The sequence below is a fragment of the Chiloscyllium punctatum genome, chromosome 15 (genome assembly GCF_047496795.1).
Source record: "Chiloscyllium punctatum isolate Juve2018m chromosome 15, sChiPun1.3, whole genome shotgun sequence".
Taxonomy (NCBI): Eukaryota; Metazoa; Chordata; class Chondrichthyes; order Orectolobiformes; family Hemiscylliidae; genus Chiloscyllium; species Chiloscyllium punctatum.
The window spans coordinates 57,164,399-57,181,753 of NC_092753.1; the positions used below are offsets into that span (position 1 = coordinate 57,164,399).

Consider the following 17,355-nt stretch of genomic DNA (forward strand, 5'->3'; position numbering starts at 1 on the left):
ATGGTAGAGAAGTGGAAGAAGCCTACATCACTGAAAACACTCCTTGCACGTGAAATGGTGATTTACTTGCGCTTCACTACTATACTGGGGAGACTAAAACACAGACCAAGTGACTGCATTGCTGAACACTTCCATTTTGTCTGCAAGCATGACCCCAAGCTTCCTCTTGTTTGGCAATATAGTCCTCCCTTTAATTTTCTTACTGGCTGTGCAGGTCTCTGAGGCCTGTATGTGGCTGAGACTTCTAGAAGTGGAAGAGAATGCCACAATCAGAATGCAAATGCTAATTGCATTGCGCAGAACATGAGCACAACAATGCAGCTTAGAAGCAATGTTGATGCTGACCTTTCTATCCAGTGTTCCAATACAGCTCAAGGACTAGCACATTACCTCTTGACTCAGCTTTCTGAACAAAACACTGAGTTCCAACAACATTAGATCATAATTTCTGCTTCCATCTTGGTCTTTGCACCTGTCCTTCTTCCTTTATTTCATCTGCTTTGCTAGGTTGATCTTTGGCTTGTTTCTTTTATTATCCCATTATGTTGCTTTCAGATTGTTTTATGCATTAATTCAGGCTTCATTTAATAACAAATTTTGTTTTTATTTACTATACCAATTACCACTCTTTTAGCTGTTGCATCCTGGATTGCTTCTATAGAATCCCTACAGTGTGGAAGCAAGCCATTCGGCCCATCAGGTCCACACCAACCTTCTGAAGAGCATCGCCTCCACCCCAGCCCCCCTCCCCACCATCTTCCCACTGTAACCCAGCATTTTCCATGGCTAATCCCTGAACATTATGGGCAATTTTGCATGACCAATCCACCTAACTTGCTCTATGGGAGCACTTAGAGGAAACCCATGTAGTCACAGGGTGAATGTGCCAACTCCACAAAGACAGTCACCTGGAGCTGGAATCGAACCCAGGTCCCTGGTACTTTGTGGCATTAGGGCTAACCATTGAGCCACTGTGACATGGTTAATTTTCTATTGCCTCCAACTATCACCTGACCTTTGATCCTCCTTCTCCCTCCTACATTTGTCTAAAAGCTCTTAAATCTCTACTTGCTCTTGTTCTGATGCCAAATCATTAACTTGAAACATTCTTCTTCATCCTAAAACATGCTTACATATATTTAATATATCCCCAGTGCGCTGCCCTCAATCTCACAAACTACACTCCTCAGAATGGACAATTCAATAATGATGCTTGTTAGAGTGTGAAGGTGAGGCGAGGTAAACTTTCTGGTGTTTTTTTCCAGGAAAAGCCCTGCAAGCTACAGATGTGCCTGACATGCTGAATAATTTTTTGTTCATACCTTAGATTTCCAGCACCTATATGCTATTTTGTGTTTGTTGTACACAATGCTTTTCTGGTCTGACTAATCCGTCTCAAGTGAACCTGGTACTAGTGAATACTTTTAAAAGTCCTCAGTTCTAAAAATGGGTCATTGACCTGAAATATTAACTCTGTTTTTCTCTCTCCACAGAAGCTGCCAGACTTGCTGAGTATTTCCAGTATCTCAAGCTTTCATTCCAAATCTTCCATTTAGCTTAGCCTCCCTCTGCTTTCTCACAAGAACATGTTAAAATCAAAACCACCATAAAATAAGCTTTGTCATATCATATACAAATGCCAACAGATCATTCTGTGCATTCCTTCCTGTCTCGGAGCTCCTATACACTGCCACTTTAATGGGTATAAGAAGGCTGGAAGCTGTTAACTGTCAGTGGTGAAGAGTATTGGTGCCTTTGCAGGATGATCTGAGCAGTTCTGCTGTTAGAAGGCTGGTTTTTGGCTTCCATTTTAGCAGTTGGAGTTTGTGGCTAAGGCAAAGTCACAGTTGGAGTGGCAGGGTGGGAGTATATATGCTGTTTCACCTAGATTCAATCCCAGGTTTGTGCTCCACAAGTGGTGCATTACCAATCTTAGCAATCTCTGAGAGAACAGGTCACAGCTGCTGTGGCACTCTATGAAACGCTTTGAAGACCTGCAGTAATGATAGCAGCAGCCTGAACCTTCACAGCAACAAGGTGACCTTGCGTGAATATCTGGCAATGCTCAAGCATTACAAGTATTATTCCCTTCTTTTGTAAGCACCCTATCCTCATCTGCATCATCTGTTGCAAAACACATGTGCAGCCTTACACTATGGCAAGCTGGTACCTATGCCATCCTTGTCCTGTCCTTGGTTACGGCCAAATGTCTCACAACATGCAGAGTCCACCTCCAAATGATCCATTACAGCATCCACAGTGCCAGTATCTGTGCTGATGGTGGTGTGTCAGAAGATGCAAAGATGTTTCTTTGATTACACAGCATCCTTATTTTTTCATGTCCATGTCTTCCACAACTGAATGATGGGGTGTGGCCTTCCTCTTACTTACGTGAATGCAGAGATTGCATGTGCCTGTGACTCCTTGAAACATGCTTCACTGAGTCTAACAGCCGTTAATAATCTATGTATCTTTTCTAAACTAGACTCCGAAGATTAGGATGTCTAGTCTTTGTAGCTGTAAGTGAAGCTAATTTCATCTCTGTTCTGATGCTGTGCTTTCTTCTTCCACAGCCTTAATTTGTTCCTGCTTACATATACTTGATGTATCCCCGGTGCGCTGCCCTTAATCTCACAAATCATACCCCTCATAATGGACAGTTCAATAATGATGCTTGTCAGAGCGTGAAATTGAGGGTAGGTGAACTTTCTAGTGTTTTTTCCAGGAAAAGCCCTGCAATAGGATTCTTTCCATATCTGCTGAGACACAAATGTTCGAAGAACAGTTACCATGAACAAAGAGTTGGATAATTGCAAATATTGTTTGTCAGTTTGTGCCAGTTTATGGGATATAATGTAAGGAATTAATTTGGACAATTAATGAAATAGGGGCATTGGTGGATCTCTATGCTGGCTTCGGCCTAACGCCAATTCAGGTACCAGCCAACCTCAGAGCTATGGCTTCAGCAGCCACTCGCAGCCCAGGCCAGGGCATTCGCAACACAGTCAGGGTGACTGTGAAGAAGGTGGAGGAGCGTACACCGGTCGATCGGTGTTTGACAAGAAGATTTTGCTGGAGTGGCGGGTTTGAAGCAGCGGACGTGTACTGCCTGCAGGATTTCCCTGCGACAGGCTATTTTGACGTGACCTTCAGGAGCGTGAAGAATTGCGAGCAGCTCCTGAAAGTCTTCAAGGAGAAGGAAGGGGAACCTCTGTTCTCCATCTTGTCGGCGGTTCCGTTGTGTGTGCTTCCTGCGCAGATGAGTCGGGTTGTCACAATCCATATATATAAAACCCCCATGTCCCAGCAGCGGATGTCCTGACCTTCCTGAGAAGATACGTCCAGGTCGAAGGAAAAAGCACCGATGTGGTCGATCCTTTTGGGATCTGGGCCAGCAAACAACAGGTCAAGGTAACCCTGAGGGTCGATGCCAGTGGGAACATCCTCCACCCACCCTCCAGTTTTGCCATCAGAGGAAGCAGAGGGTACCTGACAATCGCAGAGCAGCCGAACCTGCAGGAGGTCAGGCCACATGGCGGCAGACTGTAAGGTGACCGTCTGTCGAAACTGCAAGCAGGAAGGCCACCTAACCAAGGAATGTAAAGAGGCCAAGAACTGTAATCTGTGTGGAGAGGTGGGCCACATGTACAAGGCCTGCCCAAGACGAGGGGCTGCCACCTATGCACAGATGGCCAGAGGAGACAACACGAGCCGTGGACCGCCTAAGACCAGCAAGGTACCCAAAAACAGCATGGGTACAGTGTCTGGAGGCACCCAGAAGGAAGGGCAGGCTGTAGTGGAGCAGACGGCAGACAGTGGGGAGGTGTAGCAGCCGATCCAAGCTCCTTCAAGACAGACGGAGGAAATGGAAGAGGAGGGAACAAAGGAGGCAGAGGATTGGATTACTGTCAAAAGCAGGAAAAGGAAACCTCGCCAGGCCCCCAAAGCCATCCAACAAAGGGGGAAACGACACCGACAGGATGAGGACACAGGCAGCTCTTCCAACGGTGAGGATGGGCGGAAGGATGGTGGTCACCAGAGGAAGAGACAGAGCGCCACAGGGAGAAAGGAGGGCAGCATTGCCCAAACAGGAAAAGGAGGTCCCTCTGAGGGGATGGGTAAAGACCACCCCCCACCTGGTGAGAACCAAGAGGTACCCACTGGCCCAGAGCTCCAGGTAACTGGGAGCAGCGGTCCTGTGACAGCCCCCACTGTTGGACAGTGAACTGGACTGTGCAGGCCCTGGACCCGAGCCGAAGACACCAGAGCGGGGAAATGGCCCCAGCGTGGAGCTGGACAGCTACCTCAGCCCTGGGAAGATCCAGCAGTTTGCCGTCACCACGGGGATGCATACAGCTACCCCAGACAGGCAAGATCAGCAGCAAATGGACACTGGTAACCTCGTAAACTGTTAAAATGGGGATAACAATTGCCAGCATCAATGTGTGTGTGCGTAGCATCAAATCGGCTACGTGATGTGTTTCTACGATGGCCTTCCTGGCCAACATTAAAGCCGACGTCCTGTTTCTGCAGGAGTGTGGGGATACCGCACCTCAGCAGCTACAGGAGATGGTTGAGCTTGTGGGCCCATGGGCCGTCAGTTTGGTCGGGGTCAACGATAGCCATGCCTCTGGCCTGGGTATCCTTTGGCGAGGAGGCAACTTCACCATCTCCGAGGTTAAGGAGGTGGTGGGCGGGAGCCTCTTTGTCACCGACGTCATGTACAGGAATGCTCCCCTGAGACTGATTAATATGTACGCCCCAGTGGGTAAGAGTGAATGGTTGGCTGTCCCCTGCAGCAGCTTCCACTGTTGCTGGCTACCTCCAGGCCGGTCATTCTGGCTGGAGACTTCAACTGTATCATTGATGTAGATGAATGATCCGGTGGGGGGGGACAGTAAACTGGATGCCACATCCAAAGCCCTGATGGAAACAGTAAAAGATGCCAAGCTGCACGACGTCTTCAGCACCCCTGCAGATGGAGCGCAGCGTAGATACACCTGGTCACGGGCAGATGGGTCTATCTGCTCAAGGATAGATTACCTGTTTGTGTCCCGAACTCTCTCGGTCAGATCCACCGATGTCAAGCCGATGTTCTTCTCTGACCACTGCCTCCTGCTGGCCGACTGTTACCTACAGGACGAGCAGTGGACTGGTAAGGGAATGTGGAAGCTGAACACAAAGCTGTTGACCCCGGGAAACATTGAGGAGCTCAAGAGGGATTACGCAGGTTGGAGAACCGTGGAGCCCCTCTTTGAGTCTCCAGCACACTGGTGGGAAACAGTAAAAGGGAATATCAAGAGGTTCTTCATCCTCAAAGGTGTTCAGGAGGCGAGACAGAGGTGGGCAAAACTGTCCCAGCTCCAGGAAAGTATGCAGAACCTGCTCCTGCTGCAGACGATGGGGATCAATGTCACGGAGGACCTCAAGGAGGTGAGGGGCCAGCAAGCCTCGCTCTTTGCCTTGGAGGCCTCCAAGATAATCTTCCGGTCCAGGGTCCGCTCGATGGAGCAGGACGAGACGTGCTCACGTTTCTTCTTCCAGAAGGTGCACAAAGAGAGCTCCGTGCTCAGCAGCCTGAAGGAAGAAGATGGCTCAATAACGTCATCTCAGGCTGACGTCATGAGGATCAGCTAATCCTTCTATGCCAGTCTATATGGCGCGAAGCCGACCGACAGCTCGTCCTCCCAGTCGTTCCTGTCCTCTATCACGGAGATCTTAGACGAAAGAACACGGGAGTGGCTGGACCAGCCGCTATCTCTGGACGAGCTGACCAAGGCCTTGGAGTCCTTCAAAAAGAATAAAACTCCCGGAAGCGATGGCTTACCAGTCAAGCTTTATTCTGCTCTGTGGGACTTGATTGGCCAGGACCTGCTGGAGGTGTATGTCAGTATGCTTCGGGCAGGTACCATGAGTGAATCCATGAGAAAATGTATCGTCACCCTCATCTACAAGCGGAACGGGGAGAGGGAGGAACTCAGAAATTGGAGACCAATCTCACTATTGAATGCGGATTACAAAGTTTTGTCAAAGGTTATCGCCAAACAGGTCAGGTCTGCGCTGGGGTCAGTGGTTCACCCTGACCAAACCTGTGCTGTACCGGGCAGGAAGATCGCTGAGAGTCTCGCACTACTCAGGGATACGATCGCCTACGTGCAGGACAGAGGGTTGGACACCTGCCTCATCAGCCTGGATCAGGAGAAAGCCTTTAACAGGATATCACACACGTATATGAGAGATGTTCTCTCCAAAATGGGCTTTAGGGAGGGAATCTGCAATTGGATCAGACTGCTCTACACCAACATTTTCAGTGCAGTCTCAATCAATGGGTGGGAATCAGATAGCTTCCCAGTCAGATCTGGAGTCAGGCAGGGCTGCCCACTCTCTCCTGCCTTGTTTGTGTGCTGCACAGAGCCATTTGCTGAGTCCATCAGGAAGGATGCGAGCCTGATATTCCTGGCAGTGGGGGCCTGCAGGTTAAGGCCTCCCTGTACATGGATGACGTCGCCGTTTTCTGCTCGGATCCACTGTCAGTGCACAGACTCATGTGCATATGTGACCAGTTTGAACGGGCCTTGGGGACCAAGGTAAACCAAGGCAAGAGCGAGGCCATGTTCTTCGGGAACTGGGCCGACCAATCCTCGATCCCCTTCACCATCAGAACCGACCACCTGAAGGTGCTGGGTATTTGGTTCGGGGGGGCTGGGGCATGCGCCAAGTCTTGGGAGGAGCGTATCAGCAAAGTGAGGCAGAAACTGGGCAGATGGAAGCTACGGTCGCTCTCCATCGCGGGAAAAAAACCTGGTCATCAGGTGTGAGGCACTGTCATTGCTGTTATACATGGCACAAGTGTGGCCTATTCCCAGAACCTGTGCCACTGCAGTCACCCGGGCCATCTTCCAACTTATATGGAGGTCAAAGATGGACCGGGACCGAAGGGATTCGATGTATAAAGATCTGGGAAACGGGGGAAAAAAAACACACCCAATGCCACCCTCACCCATGATGGCCACCTTTGTGTGTGGCTGCAAAAAGCTGTGTGTGGATCCATGGTACGCAAACACCAAGTCTACGTACTGAAGTTCTACCTGTCCCCGGTGTTGCGAAGGATGGGCCTGGCCTCGCTGCCACGGAACACTCCGAGTAGTTGGACCGTTCCGTATCACCTGTCCTTCGTGGGGAAATTTATGAAGAAAAACACCTTTGACCACAAATCCATCAGGAAGTGGTCAGCACGTAGTGTCCTTGAGACCCTTCTGGAAAAGGAGAGGGCGGATCCTATCGAGCGGTCCCCTGAGCAGACTGTCAAAGTCATTTGGCAGAATGCCTCATCGCCAGAACTTTCCAACAAGCACCAAGACATGGCTTGGCTGGTGGTGAGAAGGGCTCTGCCTATGAGATCCTTTATGCACACCCGGGCTCTCAGCTGCACTGCACGCTGCCCTCGAAGCGGCTGTGGGGGGGATGAGACTGTCACACACCTCCTTCTGGAATGTGCCTATGCAAAAGAAGTCTGGAGAGGAATGCAGTGGTGTTTGTCGAGGTTCATCCCAAGCAGCGCCATTACGCAGGACTCCGTGCTCTACGGTCTGTTCCCCGGGATGCACATCGAGACGAACATCAACTGTGCCTGGAGGATCATCAACTCGGTGAAAGACGCTCTCTGGGTGGCCCGAAACCTGTTGATCTTCCAGCTGAAGGAGCTGACCCCGACTAAGTGTTGCAGACTGGCACATTCCAAGGTCCAGGACTACGTGTTGAGGGACGCGCTGAAGCTTGGGGCAGCTGCCGCCAAGACCACCGTGTAACATCTGCCTGCCTAAGAAGAACAGGGGGCCCAAGCAGCCTTTTGGGCTCTGCTGACGCCTCAGCTAAATATATGGATATATGATTGATAAACATACAGACCTGTATATACAAATGATAAATTCTGATCTTTGTATGCAAATGTTTACGTATGTATGGCATGACCAACTGTATAGACCAAATTATTTTATGAATAAAGTATATTTTTGAAATAAAAAAATGTAACTTTAAAAAAGTTCTGGGATTTACATATGAAGGAACTGAAACTAACATGGTCATTCTAAAAGATGAAAGACATAAGCTAAATTTGTTGAATATTACATTAACATGACTTTGCAGTCCTGTTGCTATAAAGTATGTGTCTTCTGATTCTGCTCCACAACCACCTGATGAAGAAGCAGTGCTTCAAAAGCAATTGATTCCAAATAAACCTGTTGGACTATAACCTGGGGTTGTGTGATTTTTAACCTTGTCCACCCCAGTCCAACACCAGCAGCTTCACATCATATCTTTATTCATCCATTGTTCTCTAATTCTGCCTCTAAAAGGAGCATAATGATTCTGAACTCTTGTTATCACAATTTTGAAAACCTCCTACCTATCAGATGTCCCTTCACCTGCAAACAGTTGACTCCAATCTTGTTCTTGTCTCATACCTTTGAAACTCCAGTTAAAATCTTTAACTTTAATGAAGGCTTATCCTCTTGCATAACTATTTTAAAACAAATAGAATTATGATCACTAAACCCAACTGTTTCCCTACTATCACTTCATTCACTTGTCTTGCCTTATTACCCAAGAGAAGGCCAAGTTTTGCTCCCTCTCCTGTAGGACGATTTACACACTGAAACTTTTCTGTAACACATTTAACAAAATTTTTCACCATGCAAACACTTAACACTATGGCAGTCCCAGTCGATGTTTGGAAAATTAAAATCACCTACTATCACAACCTTATTATTCTTACATATATCTGAGATCTCTCTACGTATTTGTTCCTCAATTTCCCTCTGACTATTGGCGGGGAATGATCCCATCAAGGTGATCATTCAATTCCTATTTCTAATTTCAACCCATTAATTTTCACTGGATGATTTTTCAGAAATACTTTCTCTACTTACAACAGTAGTTTTCCCTTCATCAAAAATGCCACTTTCCCCTCCTCTTTTACTTCCCTTTCTATCCTATCCAATTTTCATTACACACATTGGATTAGAGAAATAAAGGGGGTGAAAGCTTGTGACTGCCTGGTTCTTTATATGTTTGTCACTGTACGAATTCAGTCACTAATGGTATGAATTTTGCTTTATCTCTCTGCAAGATATCTGTGGTTTTCACAAGAGAGGAGTTTGGGTTGTTCCTTACAATGGATTCTTTCTCACAGATATTGTGCGTCATTTGTTCTTTAAACAAAACATATTCAATCACAAAAGTGCAGAAATGGGAGTAAACCATTTGGCCTCTTAAGCCTGTTCACAACTAACCTGCACCTCAAATCCACTTACCCATTATTATATCACAAACTATGTATTACAAAAACATCATAAAAACAATATTAGAAGCAAATATGGAATCTGATATGGATTGCCAGGAAGCAAACAGAGGAGGAGAAGCAGCTGCCTCAAATGTTTACATATCTACAATTAACAACCAACCATCCACAAAGTCAATCCTAAACAAGTACATACATTAGAAATATAAATCACTGACTTCATACCATTAACCAAAAAGATTGATGAGGAAAGAGCAATAGCCATTGTTTACTTGGACTTTGTAAAGCCTTTGATAAGGTTCTGCATGGTAGACTAATTAGTGAAGTAGGAGAAAGTAGGGATTGCAGATGCTGGAGATCAGAGTCAAATAGTGTGGTGCTGGAAAAGCACCGGTGGTCAGGCAGCATCCGAGGAGCACATTCCTGACGACGAGCTTATGCTCGGAACATTGACTCTCCTGCTTCTCGGATGCTGTCTGATCGGCTGTGCTTTTCCAGCACCACACTATTTGATTTGAAGTAGTAAAGTTAAATCACAGGGGATTCAGGGTGAGCTTGCAAATTGGATACAAAATTAGCTTTATGGTGAGAGACAGAGAAGTGTGGTGAAAAGTTGGTTTTTGGACTGGAGGACTGTGACCAGCAGTATTCCACAGGGTCCCCTTTTCTTAGTCATTTATATAAATGATTTGGATCAGAATACAGACGGCATGGTTAGTAAGTTTGCAGATGACACCAAAATTTGTGGTATAGTGGACATTGAAGAAGATTATCTAAAATTACAAAGGGATCTTGACCAATTGGGTCAATGGGCTAAGGATGGCAGGTGGAGTTTCATATGGATAAATACAAGGTATTGCATTTTGGTAAAACAAACGAGGACGGCACTTAAACAATTAAAAGTAGGTCCCTGAATGGGGCTCTGGTAGAAAACAGAGGCCTAGGGATTCAGGTAGATAATTCTTTTAAATTTGTGTCACATGAAGACAGGGTGGTTAAGAAGGTGTTTAGTGTGCTTGCCTTCATTGCTCATACCTTTGAGTATAGGAGTTGGGACATCATATTGATGTTCTACAGGATGTTGGTGAGGCGTCTTCTGGAGTACAGTTCTGGTTATCCTGTTATAGGAGGATATTTTTAAGCAGAATGGATTCAGAAGAGATTTACTAGGATGTTGCCAGGAATGGAGGGTTTGAGTTATAAGGAGAGGCTGGGACTTTTTTCCTTGGAGCATAGGGGGGTTGAGGGATGACCTGTAGAAGTTTATAAAATCATGGGAAGCATAGATAATAAGGATAGAAAAGGTCCTTTCCCTGTGGTGAGGGAGTTCAAAACTCGGAGGCATATTTGTAAGGTGAGAGGAGAAATATTTCAAAAGGATGTGTGGGGCAACGTTTTTACCCAAAAAGTGGTTAGTTTAGAGATTGAATTGTCAAAGGAAGTGGTGGATGCAGGTATAGTTACAATGTTTAAAAGACATGTGATGTGAATAGGCATGGTTTGGAGGGATATGGGCCAAACAGAGGCAAGTGGACTATTTTAGTTTAGGAACATGGTCAGCTTGGACTAGTTGGACCAAAGGGTCTGTTTCCATGCTGTATGACACTATAACTATTCTTGATATTTTAACTGATGTCTGTTACCATCTTGAATTTAAAGATGTATTTTAAGAAATACTGTTTTGTAGCTGTAATGAAAGTTTAGAAATGGTTTTAATCAAAGGTTTACTAAGATAAAGTTACAGAAAGTCTTTACAATTTTAAATGTTACCTGGTAAGGTAGGCATTTCAAAATGGAAACAAAGCTTTTTTTTTAAATGATTCATAATTGCAGACAGTTGACCAAAGAAATTGGAGTGATGACAGCAGAATTAGGACCCTCAAAACTTTTGGCTCTATGGAAAACACTCAACAGCTGAATGCACCAATCAAATGATTTTTTAAGAGTTTGGTGTGGAGGTAGAGCTTATAATGACAATTACCAAAATTGATCCAATTTTAACTCAGGTTGCAAATCACCCAGGTGAGAAATGGGCAGATGGCAAGCTTTTATGACATTATTCTTGACGAGACTAGACAATTTTAACTCAAAGTTTCTTTTTTTTTTGACTGGTGGGCTGTTTTTGTTATTGCTTCAGGGATTGGACAATTGCTCACAGGGTATACACAATTTTCAGAGCAGCCCCTGAGGCCTCTTGAAATGAGCTTCCAATTCTACTTTGATGTTTTGTCCAGTAGAATGATGGAAAAAATTGTGGAGATACATTGGTAAGTGAGGACAACCCAGATTATCCTCCCTCTATTTTTCAGACCCTATATGACAGAGAGGAAGCAATGAAGCCAAGTAGGGAGTAATAAGGCCTGCATAAAGTACATCTGGCTGGAGGTAATTCAAAGGTATAGTGCCAATAGCAGTACTCAAAGGACTTGTTAAATATAAAGAGTTTCATCAAGCTCACGAGCAGCTCTTCAGCTCCCAATGCATGAGCATTACCTCAGCACTCGTGTAAACAGTACTCAGCAATTCCCTCCCTCCATTAGAATGTAATCTCAACAATTTCTTATGGACTCATATTGAAGATGGTCACTGCTTGGCACCAATGTATTGTGAATGTCAGTCATCTGCCCATGGAGAAAGTGAGGACTGCAGATGCTGGAGATCAGAGCTGAAAAATGTGTTGCTGGAAAAGCGCAGCAGGTCAGGCAGCATCAAAGGAGCAGGAGAATCGACATTTCAGGCATAAGCCCTTCTTCAGGAATGAGGAGGGTGTGCCAAGCAGGCTAAGATAAAAGGTAGGAAGGAGGGACTTGGGGGAGGGGCATTGGGAATGCGATAGGTGAAAGGAGGTTCAGGTGATGGTGATAGGCTGGAGAGGGGTTGTGGGCAGAGAGGTCAGGAAGAACATTGCAGGTCAAGAAGGCGGTGCTGAGTCCGAGGGTTAGGACTGAGAAAATGTGGGGGGAGGGGAAGTGAGGAAGGTGGAGAAATCCGCATTCATCCCTTGTGGTTGGAGGGTTCCTAAGCGGAAGATGAGGTGTTGTGTTGCCATGGTCTGGCGATGGGTATAATTGTAACATTTAAGAGGCATTTGGATGGGTATATGAATAGGAAGGGTTTGGAGGGATATAGGCTAGGTGCTGACAGGTGGGACTAGATTGGGTCGGATATCTGGTCGGCATGGACGGGTTAGACCAAAGGGTCTGTTTCCATGCTGTACATCTCTATGACTCAAGGTCTCATTTAGGGCAACTAGGGTTGGGCAATTAGTTCTTATTTTAACAGAGACAACCAAACTCTGTGTTGTAATAAGCAAATTTGATTTTACTTAATTTTCGATTCCCCACCAATATTTTCTTTCAATGATCTTCCTCTGGAGAAGACTACTTTAATTGTAGATAATTCTAAAATCAATAATTGTATTTAAAAACTGCTACATGACTATGTGAAGAAAATGTTCTTTGTGGGACATAATTGGGCCAGCACAGTGGCTCAGCGGTTAGCATTACTGCCTCAGTGATCCGGGTTCAATTCCAACCTTGCGCAACTGTCTGTGTGGAGTTTGCACATTCTCTCCGTGTCTGCAGGGGTTTTGTCTGGCTGCTCCGGTTTCTTCCCACAATCCGAAGATGTGCTGTGCTAAATTGCTCATCGTGTTCGGGGACATCTAGGTTAGGTTCATTAGTCAGGGTAAATACAGGGTAGGGAAATGGGTCTGGATGGGCTACCCTTCGGAGGGTCAGTGTGGACTTGTTGGGCCAAAGGGCCTATCTCCACACTGTAGGGATTCTAATCTTAAAAAAATGTTGCAGCAATTCCACACCACCCCCCCACCCCCCCACCCCCCACTAGATTGTTACAAAGAATCCCATTACAGCAAGTTCCGCCATCTAGTGGCTGTGTTGAGAATTGATCATTTTTCTCAAGCATGAAGTTGAAAGCCATCTTGATTGTACCTCTAATCATAAATGTTAGATCAAGAACTCCATTGAAAAGGATATATTTTTTAATGACAGCTATTAAATTTGTGGGATTGGAAGAACATGACAGAATAAGAGATGATTAGTTGGGAAACCCACAAAAATTAAATGACAAAGTAGAACAGACAAGCTGTTGAAAATAATCAGGAAATATTGAATGGATATGAAATATCAACACTGATACAGTCTCTATATGTGAACAGATTGTCCAACTTAGATGTCAATATTTTCACAAGTGTTCAAAATGTAATACAATTTTCTCCACATTACACAAATTCTGTTCCCTATCCACTGACTCCATTGTGTGAGGCTGACCCAAATGGTTCCCAACCTTCTGGTCACATAGCCACACCATGACTCAGATGACCAATTTCCATCATTGCAACTCTGCCATGCCTCAGTCTGGCTGCTGCTGGAATCCTTATCCATGATTTTGTTACATTTAGAAATGATTATTACAACATACGCCTGGCTGGCCTCCCATCTGCCACCCTCTGTAAACTTGAGGGTATTCTCAACTCTGATGCCTGCCTCTCTTAAGTTGTACCAAGCATCATTCAACCTTTGGGCCTTGATGATTGACATTGGCACCTAATTTAAAAATTATTTTAAATATCTTAAAATTATTTTTCTTATTCTTGAATTTCTCCATGACCTTAGTCTTCCCTAACTCTATAACTTCCTTCAAACCGCTCTACATTATATAACCTACAATTCTGGCCTCCTTGCATTCCTAATTTTATTTTTTCCATCACTAGAGGTTGTTCTTTCAGCTGTCAAAGTCTTATACTCTGAAATTCTAAACATGAGCTTTGTACTTCTCTTATCAACTCCATAGGGTCTACCTTTTTGATTTAAACATTTGATTATTTGTTCGATCATTGCCTAACATGGCTGTCTCGAAGTCAAATTTTCTTATCAGCTCCTCTGGAGTGCCTTGGAGTGCCTTTACTCTATTGAAGGTGCTATATAAATACAGGTTGCTGTTTGGTTAACGTTTCAAACTGTCCTGTTGAACCCTATAAATAATCTAAGCATTTGGTGCTGTGTTAGAATGATGGACTTTGAAGGTACTCACCTTTGAGGAGAATAAAAACTGCAAAGCATAGCATACAAACTGTTTAATTTGCCTGATAATTAACTGCCCACTCTCTTAGATGGTGTTGTAAGCAATCCTAATCATAACATATTGTACCGTGTTAAAGGGTTGACTTAGCATTTCTGGCACAAACCTTCGTACAGCTAGAGGTCATATTGAGAATTGGGTGCAGCAGTGAGCCTAATTCATGACTCATATAGCCTTCTGTCCGCTAAAATTAATGGAGCGTTAAGTTGATTTCTTCCTAATCCATATCATTTAAAAAAATAACATGACAACTGTAGGGCTACAGGAAGACCCATTAGAAGAGGTACTCTTGTAATTTAGCAAATACCCTCATGTAGTTGCAAAATGTAGAGCAAAACAGTGAATTGATGGGTTTTATACTTAAAATTCACCTTCCAGTGCCCTTGTAGTTATAATTATTCGATGTGTTTGTGCAACTGATGAAAAACGCTGCATTTTTTTCCAATTGCACAGCATCTCTAGCATATCAATCACAACATATGGAAAATTGTGCACATCATTTGTATAATTTAACATGATATTTAAGGATAATGCTATAATATTAAATGCTGTCTGTTTTTGTATGGAATAGTCAATGCATGTCTGGCAGATCTAACCAAACAATATAGATAAACCTGATTTCTACAAATCTCTATGTTCTTGCACCCAGATTTCACTTATTTTGACCTCTTAAATTATTAGGTCAATCTACAGGACTTACTTTCACGTGTCACGACAGGTATCAGACTTAGCTGGATAGACATAAAGCAAGAATGCAATCACAATGACATCAGACACTGCCATCTCCAGTTGCTTGTAAATGATGAAAGCTATGCCCTGGTTTTACCACTTTATCACCCACTCCCATCAATACATGCTGTACCAACAGTGTGCTAATAATCTTATTAGCAGTGTGTTAATAATAAATATGAAACGGGTGAAGGACTGAACCTGTGTTGACATAACTAAGTGGAATTCATGCTGAAATTTTCAATCATACAGTCTATACGAAATGGACCATATCTTAAACTTTGTAATTCAATTAGAACTAAGCTTTTGTTTTCACTGTAATTGTTCTTTTATTCCTTTTATCATCACCATTGGAATTTTGAAACTCAGGCAATATAACTGTGCCATCTGAGGTATGTGTCCATATGTTGTTACTTTTTGTAAATATATACAAACGTTATAGGATCACGATGCTACATGATTTAAAATCTCCTGACCATTTGTAGGTATTTTCTAATCAACCTGTTATTAGACACCTCTGTAGCAGGTGGGGCTTCGTAGCTCAGAGGTAGAGGCACTAATATTGTCTCACAAGAGCACCTGGAACGCATTTATAGACATTTCACTTTTAATCAATACATTCAGACATGTTTGCACAAAGCACATGAGCAGATGGGACTTGAACCCAGATCTTTTTGTCCAGAGATCAGAATAATGCCACTGCATCTCGCCCCTGAGATAAATTTATATTTGATTTGCGATATGGAGGCCTTCTGGTAATTACTTGTAGCTCAACTCAAATTGTTTCAGTTTTAATGGAAACAGAACTCTGTATAACTTTGGGTTTAGCATATCTGTGAGAACTGTACAATTTCTTCTGATGCAGCCCCAGTTGGAAGTCTATTTCAAACGATTTTACTGTACTATTCTTTCTGCGTAACTTACCGTTCTTCTCGCCATTGGATATTTTATGGTAGCTACAACTTGAAGGGCAACGCGGAAGGCAAAATCTGATGTCTTCAATATTACTTTAAGGACATACTTGTCGGAATCCGTATCTTTGGGCCAGAAGGTCTAGGTTCAGTTCCCACCTGCCCCAAAAAATGTCATAACATTTCATGAACGGATTGATTAAAATGATCTGCACTGAATCGGACCTATCAGTCCAATAAATGTTTTTTTTTACACAGCCTTTCAATGGAACCGGGTGTCGAACGTGAACATGAATCTATTTTTTTGGCAGGGTTTTGTTCCCTCTCATTTCCGGAAGCAGCACCAATCACGTGCTCCAGGCTGCAAGTTCTTGAAGGACAAACACTAAAGGGCAGGAGATCCGCAGACCAAAACGATTTTTTAAAAAACCCTGCTTTCTCAACAGGAGATTTTATAACATATCCTTGATGTTCAACTGAGTTCCGCTTGCTGGTCCAACAGAATTAGAGGTCGATGAAGTCTCATATTTTAGTTTTGAGAGGTTCATATTCCCCTTTCAGGTTATTTTAAGTTACACTGAAATCGCTGATAATTAAAATTATCGGAAACTAAAGTCAGCATTTAATTTCAGTTTGTCAGTGCACGGATCTGCAAGATATGTATTCACTTTATTAATTGTCCTCAGGCTGAAATAGAATATTATAAAGCAGCTCATCAAAGCAAAGTGGCCGTGAAATTACATTATCCTCGTTAGGGGTATAAAGGTGAAGCGGGCAGGGGACACCGAAACAAAATTTTAAAACCTTTCGAGGCACAGTGTAGTGTAACACAATTATGTGAAGCCCCTCCGACTATTGTCAGTGACGGTGTTGAAGAGACATTTAAATCACGTCTTTGTTTTCCATTCGTCCACTGAAGAGCAGCATGGAATTGCGTTGACAGGATCACTGATTTACAGTTTCTTTGGCCCATAAAACACTGTAATTGACAGGAATGGTTCTGGTGCTGTGTTCCTATCGACGCGGTACGGTCTGACAGGTCTAGATGCGGAACATGCCTCTTCACCCCACCACCAAATCAAATATTCTCCACAACGTTTGGTGTGTGAAGAATGCAGTAAGTCAGCATTTTGCTCAAGTGTCACTCGGTACTGCAGTCCGAAGCCGCGCTCTCGGCTTCCCCACCCCCAACACCGACGGGTGGGCGGTGTCAGTATGATGTCACAACAGAGGCCCGTGGTCTATTGGCTAGTGCCTTGCAATAACTTATTAACTGGGCAAGGCGGAGCGGCTACCGATAAAATCCACAGTCAG

General features: G+C 44.2%; 1 long non-coding RNA gene across 1 annotated transcript in view; it reads right to left on the reverse strand.

Moving 5' to 3' along the window:
* Positions 1-17,313, reverse strand: part of LOC140486277 (uncharacterized) — a 361,646-nt gene extending 344,333 nt beyond the window's left edge. Inside the window, exon 1 of the long non-coding RNA XR_011962544.1 lies at positions 16,055-17,313. This is a non-coding gene — a long non-coding RNA (uncharacterized lncRNA). The remainder of the gene's footprint in view (positions 1-16,054) is intronic.
* Between the last annotated feature and the right edge of the window lie 42 nt (positions 17,314-17,355).